The 16,789-nt window shown below is 43.0% G+C and overlaps 1 protein-coding gene across 3 annotated transcripts in view; it reads right to left on the reverse strand.

Annotated features, from left to right (window-relative positions):
• LOC1278458 (transcription factor Ken 2) overlaps nt 1-15,797 on the reverse strand; it is a 38,104-nt gene extending 22,307 nt beyond the window's left edge. For 2 of the 3 annotated variants that reach the window (XM_061643064.1, XM_061643062.1), the window contains exon 1: nt 14,846-15,797. The gene's annotated coding sequence lies outside the window, so the exon portion shown is untranslated. Of the gene's footprint in view, nt 1-9,668; nt 9,854-14,845 lie in introns of all 3 variants that reach the window. The other variant, XM_061643063.1, reaches the window with a different exon arrangement.
• Nucleotides 15,798-16,789: the final 992 nt, after the last annotated feature.

Below are 16,789 nucleotides of genomic sequence, written 5' to 3' on the forward strand. Positions count from 1 at the left end.
GTAGGCTCTTGCGAAGACCGTGTGATAGTTAAATCCACTGTTACACACGTAATTGTACCATACCAAGCAATTGTCAAACTGTATAATGAAAAACAACCACAAACCACCTCACTTTTCGACAGCGCGATCAGCGCGTGGTGTCATGCGTGATGCCCACGTTTGTCAAATACTTTACACGGGCTCGCTCTCTCTGTTTATTATAAACTTTGTCTGCGTGTTTTAATGCGCGCTGTGATCTTTGTGCGCGTGTTCAGCCGTATTGGCTTGCGACAGATATTTTTTTCTTAAAAATGTTAAGTTTTGGTTTTGTATTTCGTTTTTTTTGTTTGCTACCTGAATCACTGACAACCGGAAAGGTCTGATTATCGCGTAGGGTAATACACGCATTGGCGCGTGTCTGGAACGTGTTTCGAATGCACATTTCATAGCCACACAAAAGCAGGGTGCAGTTACAAAAAGAACACTCCGAAGCGTCAGTAGGAAAGAATCGTTGCCAGTGCAAAAACTCTAACACTCTAAGCGCAATTTTCTATCACTCCCAGCGAGCTGCATTAGCTCGGAAATCAAGGCCATCGCATTTGTTGCTCAGGAAACTATCCACTCCTACAGCACACACCGAATCAATGAAAACCTTTGTTTCTCGAGTGACTGCCGAGCATCTCCCGGACGAGTGAACGGATCATTCGTCTTAGTACCAAGTACGCTGTACGAAATCTTTAAACACATTTACGGAAGGAATCGTGATTTGACGCCACAATCGTGCATTATCCACTAGCAAGATCTCATGCATACTGCCTACGAGCGCAGGAGAGCGTTGCAAAGCAGCTTTGGAAGGGCAAAGATGATCGTGATGTTGCCTTTAAAACGCGGTAGTTGTTTCTACCGCTACTACACAGCTTTAGGAACCGAACAAGCATATGATGAGTAAAGCGAACCGAGTTACTAACACTTATAGCAATATAGAAGGGAGTGCTGGTGATGTAATCCGTTCTACGGATAAACACCAGCAGATCGATCGTAAAGCCATCGTTTGGAGTAAAAACGAACAATATCTTCGCTTGCGGGTAAAAGGAATGCGCCTACAGGGACCACAGCGCAGTGTATTCTCCCCAGTAGGTATCATTCATGATTGCTCAATTGCATCAATCAGTGGCTTATGCCCGTCTCAATTTTACAAGGAGTGTAACATTGTTGGATGATTACATTTGCTGATATAAAGTCGAGTTTATTATTTTGCTTTCCCTCAGGCATTTGTATACGAAAAGATAATGGAAAATACGATTAGGATCACTCTAAAATTTTGTTCAAATACACTTCAAACTAATTACACATGAACTAGTATTCATACAGTCACGCCTCTACTTTCCTACCTTCAACAATGAATCAGGACGAATTCTCAAATGCACAATATATCTTCAAATCACACAAAAACTACCAACTCTTAAAAACAAACTCAACAGCAACAGACTTCACCCTTACGGTGTTGCGCAAACTTCTATAATGTCTCAGAAGTTTACCTTAGCGGCAAAATTCGCTTATCGGACACCTTGCTCGCAGTTGATAGCGCGTTTATTTAAAGGTAAATAAATTTCACCTTGAAGTTTAAATTTGACTGCCTTTACACTTTCATTTACTGTCAAAGAACGACGTCCGCAGTAAAAATTATTTGTTTTTTTTGGTATGTGAGATAATAGTTCCACCAGTGCATGTGTTTGACGGAATGGTACCACACCTGTTTAAAGAATGGTTCTTTAAAACGCTCCCCTCAGTCAATCAACAGTCAATCTGTTCAAAGTTTAAAGGCGTATGCAACGAATGAACACAATTAGTTGAATACATACATAAATTAAGTATCGTAAAACTATATCCCATGCAATGTTCGTAGTAGTGAAACTACGCGCTATAAAGTTTACGCAACAAGTTGACACAGTCGAAAGTGTAAGCGGAAGAAATTAAACAACATAAAACACGCACTCACACTCTTGTTACATACGCTTACCTACACGAGCTCATCATCCAGTTTTGGGGTAATCTGTCATGTGTGGTTTTGTCACTTTTCCCTATCTTTCAAGGCAGTTCTAGCAGCGCGTTTAAGAGTCTATGTTTTGTTTGTCGTTTGTAAGCTGCGCAACACTACGCAGTACTGTTACACTGGGGTAACTGATTGGTGTTTTAACTGTATACTAATTTCAACAAACCCAAGGTGGTGAGGGATATGGGAGGAAGGGAGAAACCATGTTTTAATAAAGTTTATTTATCAGTTTATGCCATATTTTACTACATTCACTAGGCGTTTATGTACAATATCGAAATTATTGTTTTAATATATACACCACCATGCGCTAAAATGTTGAATGCTCTATACTGAAACTCGAAAAAAAACTGGAATACGCAAAAGATCTAGTGTTTCTATTATGCCTGATTGGGTTTTTTCTTCATTCAAACGGCTTGCTATGCACGGTAGGCAAGCTAGAAAGCGACAGAGTTGCACCATCGTGTTCCCTCCCTTCCCTCCGCACCGGTCGCTTTGTTTCAGTTTTGCTGCTTGCTGCATTGCATTTCGATCGTGTGTGAATGTATTCGACCTAAATTCCCCAAATTGTGCACGCCATATGCTGTGTCGCCTTCTATTCGATCCATTGCACCAGCTGCACATGAGTGACGTTTTTGACGAGCTGAACCTACGAACCTTAGGCAAACTCAGCACTCTTCGTGCTTCACCATGCCGCTCCCGTCCAATCGAAGCGCCATTGGATACCAATACGCAAACTCTCGCACACATTCTCGCGTGTCAGAACGACAATCGCATGTTCTGGGAGCGAACAAAAAGTGCCGCATCTAGGCTCTGCGATCACGATCGCGATCGCGATCAACTTTTTTTTTCTTTAGCTTTCTCGAGTGTCTATTCTTTCACACATCCATTAGCAAGCGGACAAATGTCGACATCGTTCAAAGCCTGACCAGGCTAGACGATCATGCATTTGCTCGAACATGTCACCGGTCTTGCCAGCACTGTCTTTCAAGCTGGTGTAATTGGATCATACTCTTCTTCAGTGGACACTCCAAACCCTGAGGAAAGATGGGGTAAAGCATTGTGTAATATTTCGTGTACTAAATTTCCCCCTCCGAATCACATCGATTAGAACTTTCACGGATTTGAACTGATAATTAATAGAGAATTTTTTAGTGACTTTTCGTTCTTAGCTTTTTACATATTTTGCTGAAGTACATCACCCATGGTATCCTTTTAGTGAACATATGGTTAGCAGCCATACACCAATTAGATAAAGTTCCTTAAATAAATGTATAAAATGTCTACGTCCAAGGAAAAAAACTTCAATTTCGATTCATATTCATTCTCTATTTATTTTTACACTAACGTCGATGGATGTAGCTTTAACAAATATCAAACATGCTTCCAATGCTTCACACACCAGAAGTAGTCACGTGACACTCGAAGTGCAGCTGTTGCTATGCTATGGCGAATCGAATGTAAACGACTTTCGCCGTAGGTCATCGTCGCCATCATACGTGTATCGGAATTGCAGACGTGTCGATTTTTGTCTTGGTTTTCCTTGGAACCAGCGCTCCACGTCGTAGACACTGTCCGCGCAAAGCTACCGAATGATTGATTACGACTGCTATTTTATGGCCCCATTTTGTGTGGTTGCAGTAAGCGGTTCTATATGTATGAGTGGATATGTGTTTGTGTTTCTTCACATTTTGCTGGGTCACCTCAAATTTCTCCCATTATACTCCGCCCGGGAATGTACTGTGTTTCGGGGGTGATTTCGTGAATTATCGTGTTATCAGCTAAGATAAGGAGTTTTACTTCACTTGTTAAGCTAAAGGATTTGGCGATCGGCTAAAAAGTACAACAGCACAACCAAATACCTGATTCGATTTCAAGGCGACAGCGGTTGCCTTTTGTTCGGAGTGATTGATTGACAGGTGTTAGAATTTGGCAGAATATTTTTACATGTAATAATACTTCAGTTCAGCATGGGTGGTGGTGCTAAGTGATTGTATTTGCACTATAATATAACAACAGTGCACCTAGGCGATGATGTCACAGATGGCCAACATCACAATCAACATCATGCCAGTGTGAGCGGCGAAATGCCAATGGATAGGAGAGCCGAAACCAGCACGCACTCTCGTGTGTCGTGAAATTGATGACGCTCGAAAATTGTGCCCTGTCCAAATTCAGAGCCAAAGACATGTGCAGCGAAGAGTCGCCCGAACCTGACTGGTAAAAACTGACAATTTGCACGATCTCGCACAAAAAAAACGCCACGCAAAGTGCGACCCCCTCGTTGTCGAACGTCGGGGCATACTCAATATAGAAATCCATTCGTATTTGCTATGCTGAGGAGCAATGTATGTTGGAGGCCCCGCAGCGCAGTGAATCCGTCACCCGGCATAATTTATAATTATATCATTTATTTTTGTGTACAAAATCGCCACTACACGCTGCTCTGACTGCCGGGCCTGCGGCGGCCTGTGCATAGTATAATCTGTCATTGGTAAAAATGAGGAGCAGCACATGATCGTAGCGGCGGTTTGCTTAGTAGCCTCCTTTCCGCGGTCACCGAAGGACTGTAGTTTCTGCCAGACGTACCTAAGCAATGACATAAATCACACCTCGCAAATCGTAAGCCATAAGTGCGCCAGATCGGCCAAGACGAGTGCAAACTGCGATCGCCAAGGATCACCACGCGTACTAGAACGACAATATTGGTCAATTTCTTTTGGCCCAGTTGAACTTGCTGGCTAGGTGCACAGTGCAATAATTCGTAGTGTTGCGCAGCCGGTGCATGGTGCCGAAAGTAGCTCTCGCGCCGATTTAACGCGATCTTCGGCTGTGGACAATTTGAGAAATTAAATTTTAATTATTAATAATAGGATAGACCAGACCGGGCGAAATGCACACACAACGAAAGCCAGGAATTTGGCCCATGTCATGCCGGTTACGGTACGGGCGTACGGTTACGGTTACCGCCATGCATCGCTTCCTGACCATTTCGTAATTCGTTTGTTCATTTTTTAGTCTGCTTGCTGCGTCATTATTCGGTCTATCTTGCCAATCACCCATAGCACTGTAGCGTTTGCAATAGGTTTCGAAAACAGACGGAGAAAGGATCCTGGGAGAAGAGCATGGATTGAATTTGTACTATCTTATCGCATACTAAAATTTGGTTTCACCGTTTGGCTGCCACCAAAATCAAATTGCCTGATGTGGCTTATCTTATGTTTGTTCGTCGAGAAATGGTCAACGATAAAGTGTGAGACGTTACGTGAGAAAGTCTGACAAGTAAGAACGGCCAAATATGTAACGTAGGTATATTGTTACCTTGGTTATGATTAAAAAAATGCTAACAAGCCAAACAAGTCAGCTGTTTCGATAAAAGGAATGAGATGATGAGTGTATCACATTTCATTATCTCTCTCTCTCTCTCTCTCTCTCTCTCTCTCTCTCTTTCTCTCTCTTTCTTTCTCTCTCTCTCTTTCTTTCTCTCTCTCTCTCTCTTTCTCTCTCTCTTTCTCTCTCTCTCTTTCTATCTCTCTCTCTCTCTTTCTCTCTTTGTCTCTCTCTCTCTCGCTGAAAAAAATGAAAAAAAATGAAAAAAATCGCTGTTGAAAAATTATATATGTTGCTAAAGACGTGTGAGCTAATTATTGCTATAGATTTGTTTATCCATTTCAACTATTGAAAATCTACAAACTACAAACTCCGGTCTGCCAAGTGTGGGCTATGTTAAAGCAAATGTAACATAAACCTTATGTGATGCTAAGAAATATGCCACAATAAGTGAGAAAATCTAGCGATTCAATGTGGAGAGAAGCGGAGCAGACGTATCACCTCGGTGCGGGCTAAATGGAGTCAAGTAAATGCGGTTTAACCTAGTTGAGTCAAAACCCGTCCACCAAACCCATCCCATACCCAACACCATCCCACCATGCGCAACTCCAAGCGACACTTCGATTTCAAATGCAATGGCTGGCCAATGTTCACCCCCACATACTCTCTCACACACACACACACACACACACACACACAGTGCGCTGCAAAAGCGCGGTAGAAAAGCGACGGTACAGCGGGAAAGGCGCGTGTAGATCGCAACGTTCGCGCAATAGTACGCGGCCACCCCGCGGTCGGGTGTCGCGATCATTCACGACACGGCCGCACGATCGACAAAATGTGCGGTGAAAGGAGGAAGTGAGAGCAAGAGCAAGAGAGTGTGTGGAAGCAATGTTGCAGCAATGGGGGCCTGTATGTGCCTCCAACTGTGACTCAATGTCCATGCTAGTGAATGTGTGTGCGTAAGGGTAAAAAGACGCACGTGAGGAGCGAACGAGACAGGTTCGCTTTGGTGAGAGAGGAACAGCACACGAAAAGATCATTCATCGGTGAGCGGAAAGTGAAGGTTTTTTTTCTGTCCACTTTTTTGATGCTGATGCTACTAGGTGGGCGGGCTGGCTGTCGGGTGGGCGAAAGGGTTGTGGCAGAGTAACGCACCCCTTTGCGGGAGCGAGGGACGCGAGCAAAGAGGGACACCGTCAAGGGGAGGGAGCGCATGGTGCCACGGTGGTTTAGGGGGAAAGATCAAGGTACTTTTACACTGTAGCGCGGAGACCCATATGAAATTTATGCTCGTTGCATAATCGCTTCACTTTCGATTCATCAGCTTTACTCCACATGGCCGACAGCGATCCCACGCTCGGTGAGTGCGGAAGGGAGACGAGCTGGTTCGCATCGTATCACTGTGTGTATGTGTGAGTGTTGTAAGCACACGACGGCGCCTCAACACTGCGACATTTGAAGTACTGCTGGGGATCGACTTTTGTGCAAACGGTGGAGATGGAAGGATGGGATATTTTGTTTTGTGTTGTTTCTTTTCTTCTTTTTCGTTCTTATGTTCAGTTATGCCAGGGCTGGTGGCGTCATCTCAGCATATTGTGAAGCATATTGACGAGGCTACGTTGCTACTAGACGTACACATATATGGGAAAAATAAAACAAACAGTTACATTTTGTGCGACAGTTTCCAACAAACGAGTTATTCAATTATATTCCTAAAAGTGAAAATAATTTCATTCTACAACAATGTAGCTTCCCGCCTGGGATTAAAACCAATCGCATCAAACCACCTCTTCGGTACAGTTTCATCGCCTCACGGTACAACATCTGTTCCACATTGATAACAAAGCTAGTCGAAGTATGTATAGAAAGCGGCAAAGGTGCGAATGCCAACCGCTTTCTTCATGCAAGCCCGCACTGCCGGTTCTTGGGCAGCCTAATCAAACTGTAGCTGACCTACTAAACTTCCCGATAAGGAATCTTCGCCTCAACTCTAGTGAGCGTAGATCTGATGCCATGCGTAGGGTCACTAGTAACAAAGACCAGTATTGATCCGATAAATGGAGTGTTAAGTTTTGTTCTTACATCATAGCTGACACAAAAAGACAAATGAACATTAATGTATTTGCAATTCAAATGCTAAACTGGACTGCACTGGATGTCCGCCACGTGTCACTTCTCTTAGTTCATAGTTTAGTTTAAACAAAATCATTCAATCCATTTGTGCGTTTCGTCTAAGCTACTTTCTATGGCTGCAAAGCAAAACGAAACACAACGGCACATTCGCAAACTCTCTGCGTCGTGCGACGAACCAACCGTGCGCATCTGGACAATTCAAGCGCTTTGGTAACAACATAGGAGCGAAACGTTGTACCCCAAGCAATTGCAGATTATGACAGCAAGACTGTGCATCAACGTGCGGCAATGGGGATGCACCAAAGAGAAACACGAACAGTTGACAGTAGAGACGGTATCGCCACCGCTTGGGAGTATGCGCCGACGATTGCATAATTTTCGGCCAGTTTAGTCGGTAGACACTTTCACCTCTGCGGTACCGAGCGAGACGAGTTGTTAGTTACCATCGTTTTTTTTAGTTCAATCGGTCAATATAGAATTAAAAAGTAATAAGTAATTAAGTAGTACAAGTAAAAGCGCTAGTTACAAACATGTATAATGAAAAGTGGAAATCTTGGTTAATTAAGAAGTTGAAAAATACGGCAAATATATATTTCCAGAGATCATTATAGATGGTTGATAGTGAAAATAACTGCAATTTTTTTTTTTAATTTATGTTACTATTAAACATTTATTAGTAAACATTTATTGGACAATCGTAGAATGAAATTAATATCAATGTTTCGGTCCTTTAAAGATATAAAAAACTGATAAAAAAAACTGATAAAACTGATAGCAAAAATACGTAATCTTTAGCCAAAGCATAATACATAATCAGAAATGCGCACCATCCTTTACACCCAAAATAGTTACCGTGAACCAATTGTACTAGAAAGTATCGACGGATGACACATTTTCCGATGACAAAGAGTGTCCGGTGCTACTCACCACCTATTATATCGGCAGCATGTCTGTTGTAACTCATGCGCAACCGGAATGCATAATGATGAGTACCCAAGGTCAGCACAGCTCTGTTGCCGATCGTCACACACAGAGAGAAAACCTTAGTATGTGTGTTTTCCTGATTTTATTTCCACAACCACTATGGTCACCTAGCCGAACGAGCGGTGAGGAAACTTTCGACACTTCTGCGACGATTTACTATGACTTGTGAAATGTGTGTGTGTGTTTTTTTTAGCAACTGAAGGGCGCCACGTTTTGTGGTTGATAAGCGTTCCTGAAACCGTACGAAAAACGTTCAAAGATAGTATGCCACACAAGCGGTCCAATTACTTGTTGTACAGGTAAGTTTTTGTATTTGTGGAAAAGAAAGAGTATAACACTGGTTTGCTTTAAGCTGCTCACCAGTCAGGCCTCCAGCTAGCAGCGACAAGATAATGTAGATGTGCTTTCTCGCATGAGTAAACTATCTCCAGGCGGTGGAATCCACGCGATCACCATATGCACGTATGTGCGTTCTATCCTTACGCACTATATTTCGGGCGTGTGTGTATTTATGGAGCAACCAAGGCCACTGAAAACCCGCGACACTATGCAAGTGTGTAAGTGCTGTAAGTCATCAAACGTCACGGCCGTATCAACCGTGTCAGCTGGTTGCTACATCGAAATGCCGTCTCATATATTATGCTGCGTGTGTCATTCTCAGAGGCTTTCGCTCGCTCTCCATTTCTTGGCCTTTATTACTTATTGACCTCTCACATGCGTTAAACTAGTTACAAAAGAATCAAACCATTCACAACCGAAACGAAGCGGCACCGAGAGTGCGATGCTTTACTCGTACAGTTATTTTGGCTTATCAAATTCTTATACATTTGTCAATGCATTTGCTTTACAATAGTAACACGAAGCGACTCAAGAGGAACGTTTCTACGAGGAGAAACGGGGGGATCAAACCCTTTGCCCCCAGAACCAGCTTATTTCCTTTACGTATCAATGATTAGCTACGAAACGATTGCCCAATCACCTTCTATCCAGGGCCATTCGAGGCTCGGAACGTGTTTGTGCGTGTGCGTTTGCCCTCCATACAGGCACCACGATCTTATGCGCATTCGTAAGTATGCTAGTGTAGGAGTGAGAGCATTGGAAGGAAGAAATAATCATTGACCTTCACTGGTAAACAAAACATTCAACCTCCCTCTCGAAAACTAACACCTCTCAACGTACTACTCACCGTTAGTGTGTCACCGAAAAACAGCGACGCGGCATTAGAGAACGATGCCATCGGACCAGCACACTTCGGAACGGTTGCTGAAGGGCCTGAGCGTCCGTGATTGTTTTTCGAAGCGTCACTTATACACGCGCAGGGACATGCGACGAAATTTTGGTCAGCGTTTCAATACGAATCGAAGCGCTTTACTATGGAAGAATATAGACATAGGTAACCCCGAATATGTGTCGCGGTTGCGATCGCAGCTGGTATCTCCGGATGTTCGGCTATGACATTGGATCAGCCACATACATAGCTTCTTGCGACACTTTGCGTGCGTGCCCGTATTGTCACGCGTCCGCCGTTCGTATTGGTGTTTCCATTAGCGGCTATGGCATTTCGATGGATACGATACGGAGATGCGGGAACAAATAACCATATGGTTATTCCTATCTCTATCAAACTGTCCATACCATTCTTTCCCTACATTTTCATTGCTTCATATCATCCACGATTTCGCGCAAGTATAATACTTTCTCTAGCAGTACTACCAACTACTGCTACTTCGAGAACTACTGAAACCACCACCACTGCTGTCCGCCATATTGCTAGCTGACTGGATGTTAGGTAGGCAAGGTCGTTGTTGTTAGTTTTCAAATTAGCAGTGCTACGAATTTGCTTTTGATTTGGTAACGATGTGTTGTAATGTGAAAGCCCACCGCGATACAGCTAGAAACCAATACACTCGAAACGACAACCAAAACTATGTACATATTTTACTCCTCGTATATTTCACTGATTGACTGCTACTAAGCACTGGTGTAGTTCAAGCTTAAAAAGTACGACTCATAAATCTGAGTGTAATGCATTTTTTGCCTCAACTTCTCAGAAATTAAACCCAGACAATTTGGTTTCGTAAATGTTTCCAACCTGTTCATATTACCTCGATTACAGAAAACTTCACTTATTCTCTATCTCCAATGTACGGTATAATGTTTGCGTCCCCTAGACATATCGATCAGCACCTATTGAGCGAAACAACCAATATCCGTCCGAGTGAAAGTACCAACAACAACCCAATTTCACCCACATCTGTCGGTTGCGTGGTCTCCGAAATGCCAGACGTTGTCGATTACGTGTAGCCGCCATGGCTTATGCAATCGTGTCTGATCGACGATCTTTCACCGGTGATCCCCACGGTGCGTGCGTATCGCACACTACGAACGCTGCTCAACATCGGGGGCTGGGAAGCGAGCTGATGAAAGCGAAAGTCGCATCACAATGAGAGTGACACATTGCCGCGAGAATACGCGCGCACGCACCGCCGCCAAACAGGCGGCACCGGATGGCAACGTAGAGTTGTGGAGGAACGAACGGCGGTAGCGGCCACCATACCATCAAACTCCCCACTCCGAAGAAACCAGTATGCGCCAAACCGTACCCCGGTGTTACCATTACCAACACGCAGAGAGAAGCGTTCTTCGCTGCACGAACCGAACTGATTATGTTTGGCCCGGTTTTATTTCGTTGCCTCATCCGTTCCGTTCCGTTCGGTTTGCTTTCTGTTTCGTCCGGTCTCCTTTCCATGCATTGCGTTGCCCATTTTTTCTGCCCGAGCGTGCGGTGAAAGTGGATTAGCGAAGGTTAAGCCACTTACGCTTCGCACTCTGCACTTTCGATAGTTCGTAGCGACCGAACAGCTACAGGCAAATTCGATGCTAGCTCCACACGATCTTTGCCCGAGCTTTTGTTTCCATAGCCCGAGTTTCAAGCGCCTTGAAACGGCTATTTTGCTCAACCGTCTGTGCAAACACGAATAGGCGAAATGCAGACAGTCACGGTTAACGTAACGCCTTGCGGTGTGCCGGCCTAACGATCGCAACCGAACCATCTTCCGGTCCGGTTACGGAGGTTTTGACCGTCATTCAAAAGTAGCGTATTGTATTATAAACACACACACACACACACATACAAATACATATTTGCACACCACCATTGGTTATTAGTCCACTGATTGGTTGCTTTAAAATTTCTAATTAGGATGTTAATGAAAAAGTGTGAGTTTATAATGAAATTGTTACGAGTTCGGTAAGAAAATAAGATGTTAATCGTAAGTTAACCAATACTTTGAAAACAATTCATTCACCACACTGATGTAGAAAAGTATATTATTGAAAAGTATTTACAACGCATATAAATTGAATACTTCAATATCCTTTCTACATTCATCTGTTATTAGCTCGACTGTATGAGATGAAGCCACGCATTTTTCAAAAGAAGCGCAAACGTTTCTCCTTTCTTTGTGTTTAAACTTACAAATACATAAGTGCTTAGAACCTTCAACGAACCTTATCGCAAAATCCACCATTTCCTGTGAACCATCCTGGTTGAACGAGACCTGGGCGACGAAACTGTCGAACAGTATACACCCTTGGCCTGTTCAGCTTCGCATTAGATAATCACACGCCTTTAGATTTTTCTCCTTTCCCCGGTCCATTGTTTGCTACTGCCCCGGTCTTTTTCGTTCGTTCCTTTCCCTTGATGTGTGGGCTCTTTAGTTATCAACCGTTTTCTCATTTTATTCGCTTCATCAAACATAGGATGTCCCAAAACGCAGCCAAACTTTGCGTACACAACGCGTGTATTAGTGCAACCGTTGATATCCCGCCGCCCGAGAGAAAGGAAGCAAGGAAAAAGGAGGAGGAGTGCAAGCTGGGTGTGCAGGATGCAAGGGGAGTGGTGTATTGGTGCAGATATAAAGGGAGAGAAAAACTGCATCCCTGCTTTTCTTCTGCTTGCTTGTTCGCCTTTACCCTTCTCTAAAACACACAGTTCAGTAGGGTAGGAGGCGTACACACACAAGTACACATACACATATATTTTGAATAAAGGGACCTAATGCAAGAGAAATCCCTCGAGCATAAAGTACACTGCATTTCCAGCAAAGGGGCGAGTACACCAATTCTAAGCGTCATAAAATGATTCCTTTTGGCGAACGCGGCTTGGTGTTTAATTTTCAAAAGTATTGCATATATACAAAATCTAAAATGGATTAATACAACTATTATCGTTTAAGGAATCGTCCATGCTAGTACACCTATTACTTTTACAAACAAATGCATTTGCTGTTGGGAATTATAAGCGAGGTCAAATGCGTCAGTAGCAAGCAAAATCATGCTTTGAAATCAGAGACACCATGTTTTATACACTTTATCATTGGTAACCAGTATCGACGATACATTTTATCAGGAGAAATACAATACCACAAAATCGACCGTTTAAGGAAACCCGTGAACATAATGTCAAGAGCAAACACCAACCTGTCACGGTGAGGCCACTCTCACAAACCAGTTGGTAAGATTTGCGGCAAGAGAAAGAGAGAAAAACTAAAGAAATAAATAAACAAAAGGGCAATATCATTGTTGGCCGTAGCACTGATTTTGACAATGTTTGAACATATTCAAGGATATCTGTCCGGTCTGATAATTTCGTTGATGGTGAATTTGTTAGCCATCGTTTGGTTGCTGTTTGGCGGATTTTTCAAGGAGTTTCCCAAGGAGTACGATTCCACTTCCATTATTAGTATTGTTCGCGAAAGGATGAAATAACAGCATGGTCTTTTTTTAAATCCACGGTAGTGTTAATTGGAATATTTGGTCATGTTGCATTTCGCCGAATGCTACTGATTCCTTGAAATTCAATTTTCAGACAAAGCTGCTTTGAGCAACACGAAATTTAACAAAATGTCAGTGTACAGTTGCAAGGCTTGAAACGTTGGTAGTTATAAAACTGGTTGGTATGCTTTCCATTCTGAAGGAGCCTTTTTGCGGTGGAGTTTTTTTTTTATAGAAGATTTAGCTATCTGTGTCAAAATCTGTGAATTTTGATACTTTGAAAACAATAATAACAATTTAAATAAAAACAATAACAATATAACCTAAAGCATTAGTCCCATATACTTAGGCACGAAATGTTAACGCTAGAGAATGGCTACAAAAAAGGAATGCTAAGCGAATATGCGCATAACCCCGTCAATTTAATTATGCTTATTCATTATGTGACATCTTTTTAAATTATATTTAAAAAAAATCACTAGGCATCTATTTAAATATGTAAACTATGATTTAAATGCGAGCTTTATACCAATCTTCTTCTGCACAATAAAATGTTTCCTGCTATTAGCAAGAAAAATCGTAAACAAGACATGATTTGCGAAGATGAGCCAGTACAAGATTGAATTAAAAACAGTCACGTGTAAAAAATCGTTCAAATACACACAAAACTCCTATCTTTGTGTTTCATTTCTGTAATGTGTCGTCCTGTTAACTCGCAACATTTTTCATCTTTCACACTATCACGCTAGTTCAGTGAAATTCGCTCGCGTGATGCACTTTTGCGGGAGGAGTTCCGTTTTTCCATGTTTATACTGTTCTCATCACTTCTGTGTCACCGGTTTTCGTTTTTTGCACACATACACATACACCAACCATACATGAAAACCACACTTTTTGAAGCGTTGTGTAAGTGTTAAATTTGGCTCCCTTTTCTCCCACTGCACATGCCACAGTGCACACAGTGCATAGGTCACCGATCGACCGAACTTACAGCTTTTATGCTGTAGTAGATTGCAGCAGAAGGTTGAGTTATACCACCGTAGTACTGGCAAGTTTGGCTTCCGCGTAAAGGTCATAGAGGAAGGATGGATCAACAGAACCAGCAGCAACAATTTCAGCTTCACTTTTCCTTTTACTTCAAACTGGTTTGTCGATCATACGAGCCTTCGTTTCTCTTTCTTGTAGCGTCGTTGCTCTACGTGCTTTTGCGTAATCGACTGTGTAACTTTGTTTTTCTCTTCCTTTTCTTCGTTTTACTTCGTTCGCAAAAAGACAACACGTTTTTAATTCACGCACAGGTACCTAGGTCAGTCGTACGCACTACTTTCGGTCGCGTTTTAAATGAGAAAAATCATCGCGCACACTATATATGATCTGCTTGCTCTGTGTTTTCTCTGCGCCATCTCTTCTATATTGGTTTTTTTTTTGTTTTATTGGTACATACAAATGTTGATGAAATTATTGATGAACTAAACCACTGAATGAAGCAAACTGTGCACTACTACGTGATGTATCAACTATGATAGGACGTTAGTAAAATAATACCCACATACAATACATTCAAACACACACTGAACAAACACTCACCATGCCAGGTTTAATACACTTTTCTGGGATTTTCGCATTCACTTCGTTCTCACAGAACGCAGTTGCGTTTGCAATGCTGACCTGCTCTATCACACTTTTCAGCGCTTGCTTTACAAACGCGCACGATCATTAGCACCGACCAACTGTGATGATGATGATGATGATTTTTGGCAGCAAATTAGGTAACCACTTGTTGGAGTATTTCACCGCAGTTTAAACTTTGCTTTATTTTGCAGGTTCAATTGCACTCAAAACACTTTTTTGCAGCCTGTCGCTGTGCGTGGGGTGTGCGAATGAAGTTAAATATATTGCACCTTCACTGGCTGCATCATCATTCCATTGGGTTTTCTTTAATTTGATGCTTTTGACACAATCGAAACGGGATCGGGATTCCACCTTTGCCAACTATACTCGTCGAACAATTTCCACGAACGACTCCTCTTCAATACAGTAACATTAATACTTTCCACAACAGCATTTCCCTGCGTCGCAATGCGCGAGGAGATCCGCCAATTTTATACGGCTAGTTTGCTACAGAATACGGGTCCTCTGTAAAACACGCCCGGTGTGGAAAGAATAGCACGCACCGATGAACATTGTTTTTCGTTTCACTGTACACCATGAAAGCCCTGCCGAACGTGAAGACACTTTCGCGGATGATCCGGCTGGATTACGCGAACGTTTGTGCGAAAGCTAGAGACGCGCGAGGGACAATGGCGCGATCGGACACACCGTAGACGGCTCGCTGCTAGGCTCCAAGGTTTTGGGAACGAAACTTAGGACCAGCCTAGCGGTTGCGATCGAACCGAATAGTTGCAGAGAGCTCGAGGCGGCCGTTCGTCGCCTGCTGTCGTCGTTGTCGTTCCGGTAAAATATCGCGCGCGCGCACGCACTCCGTATGTGAGGTGATCACGACTGTTTTCTCTCGACTGCCTACATCGCCAGCAAGAGCAAAAAAGCAGGCCAAGACCAGCCTAGCATCCCCTTCTTCCAAACAAACTGCCAAGAAAGCGCTGCAGCAGTTTGCTTCCTCTCGGCGCTCTCGAGAGAGAATGCGCGAGCTGCTCTCTCTTTCTCACACATACGCACACTTTATATTGCTCTCTTTCATTCAAAGTATTCTCTCCAGCTTAGGTTGTGCAGTGAAATGTGCTAAAGGTGAGGCTACACGGCTACCCTTTCACATACATTAAGAAGTATTTAAATGTAAATAAAAAATGCAATTCATATATTTTGCTGCAGTCCGCTATAGATGCCCGCTGCGCAAATTCGAGCAGTTTTCTGCGTAGTTTTTTGCGTCGTTTTGTGTCAAAAAATACGCAAAAAACAGCGCTGGACTTCAGCCGAAACTACGATAGCCGGCGTATTTCTTGCAGTTTTTAGGTGCGGAACGAGCGCCATCTGCTGAAATAATGGATGAAATATTTCAGACGGCGGGGCAAAAAAAAACGGCCGAAAAATTAAAAAAATATTGGGGCCCATTCCTTCCTCCTCTTCCTCTCACTCCCTTTCCCCTCCCTGCCTTGCCTTACTTGCGCTTCAGCCCGTGCCTTTCGCCGTCAGCTGATTGTGTGTATGCGTTGGTATATATGTACATTGCGGTTGTGTATTGTTATTGGTGAGTGTTAGCATTTATTTATTGTGTGTGACCTTGACGGTGCGGGAGAAGCTGGTTCATTTTGGGATTTAAAGTGTTATCGGTGTATTGATGGTTTATTTTATTTCGTGCCGCTGCTGATGAGACCATTCGATGCCCCTGCCAATTGAGGGTGAAGAAGCCTATTTAAAACAAGCGTAGGAGAACGTCTAACACTAATCTAATATTTTTTTATTTGAACATGTTTGATGCTTCAACGACCTTCTAAGCATCATGTAGCACGGTGTATAGTGGCAATAAAAAATATTTTTTTTCAATGTGCCGGAATTTGTCTCGAGTTTTCTGGC

Source organism: Anopheles gambiae, chromosome 2 (assembly GCF_943734735.2).
Source record: "Anopheles gambiae chromosome 2, idAnoGambNW_F1_1, whole genome shotgun sequence".
NCBI lineage: Eukaryota > Metazoa > Arthropoda > Insecta > Diptera > Culicidae > Anopheles > Anopheles gambiae.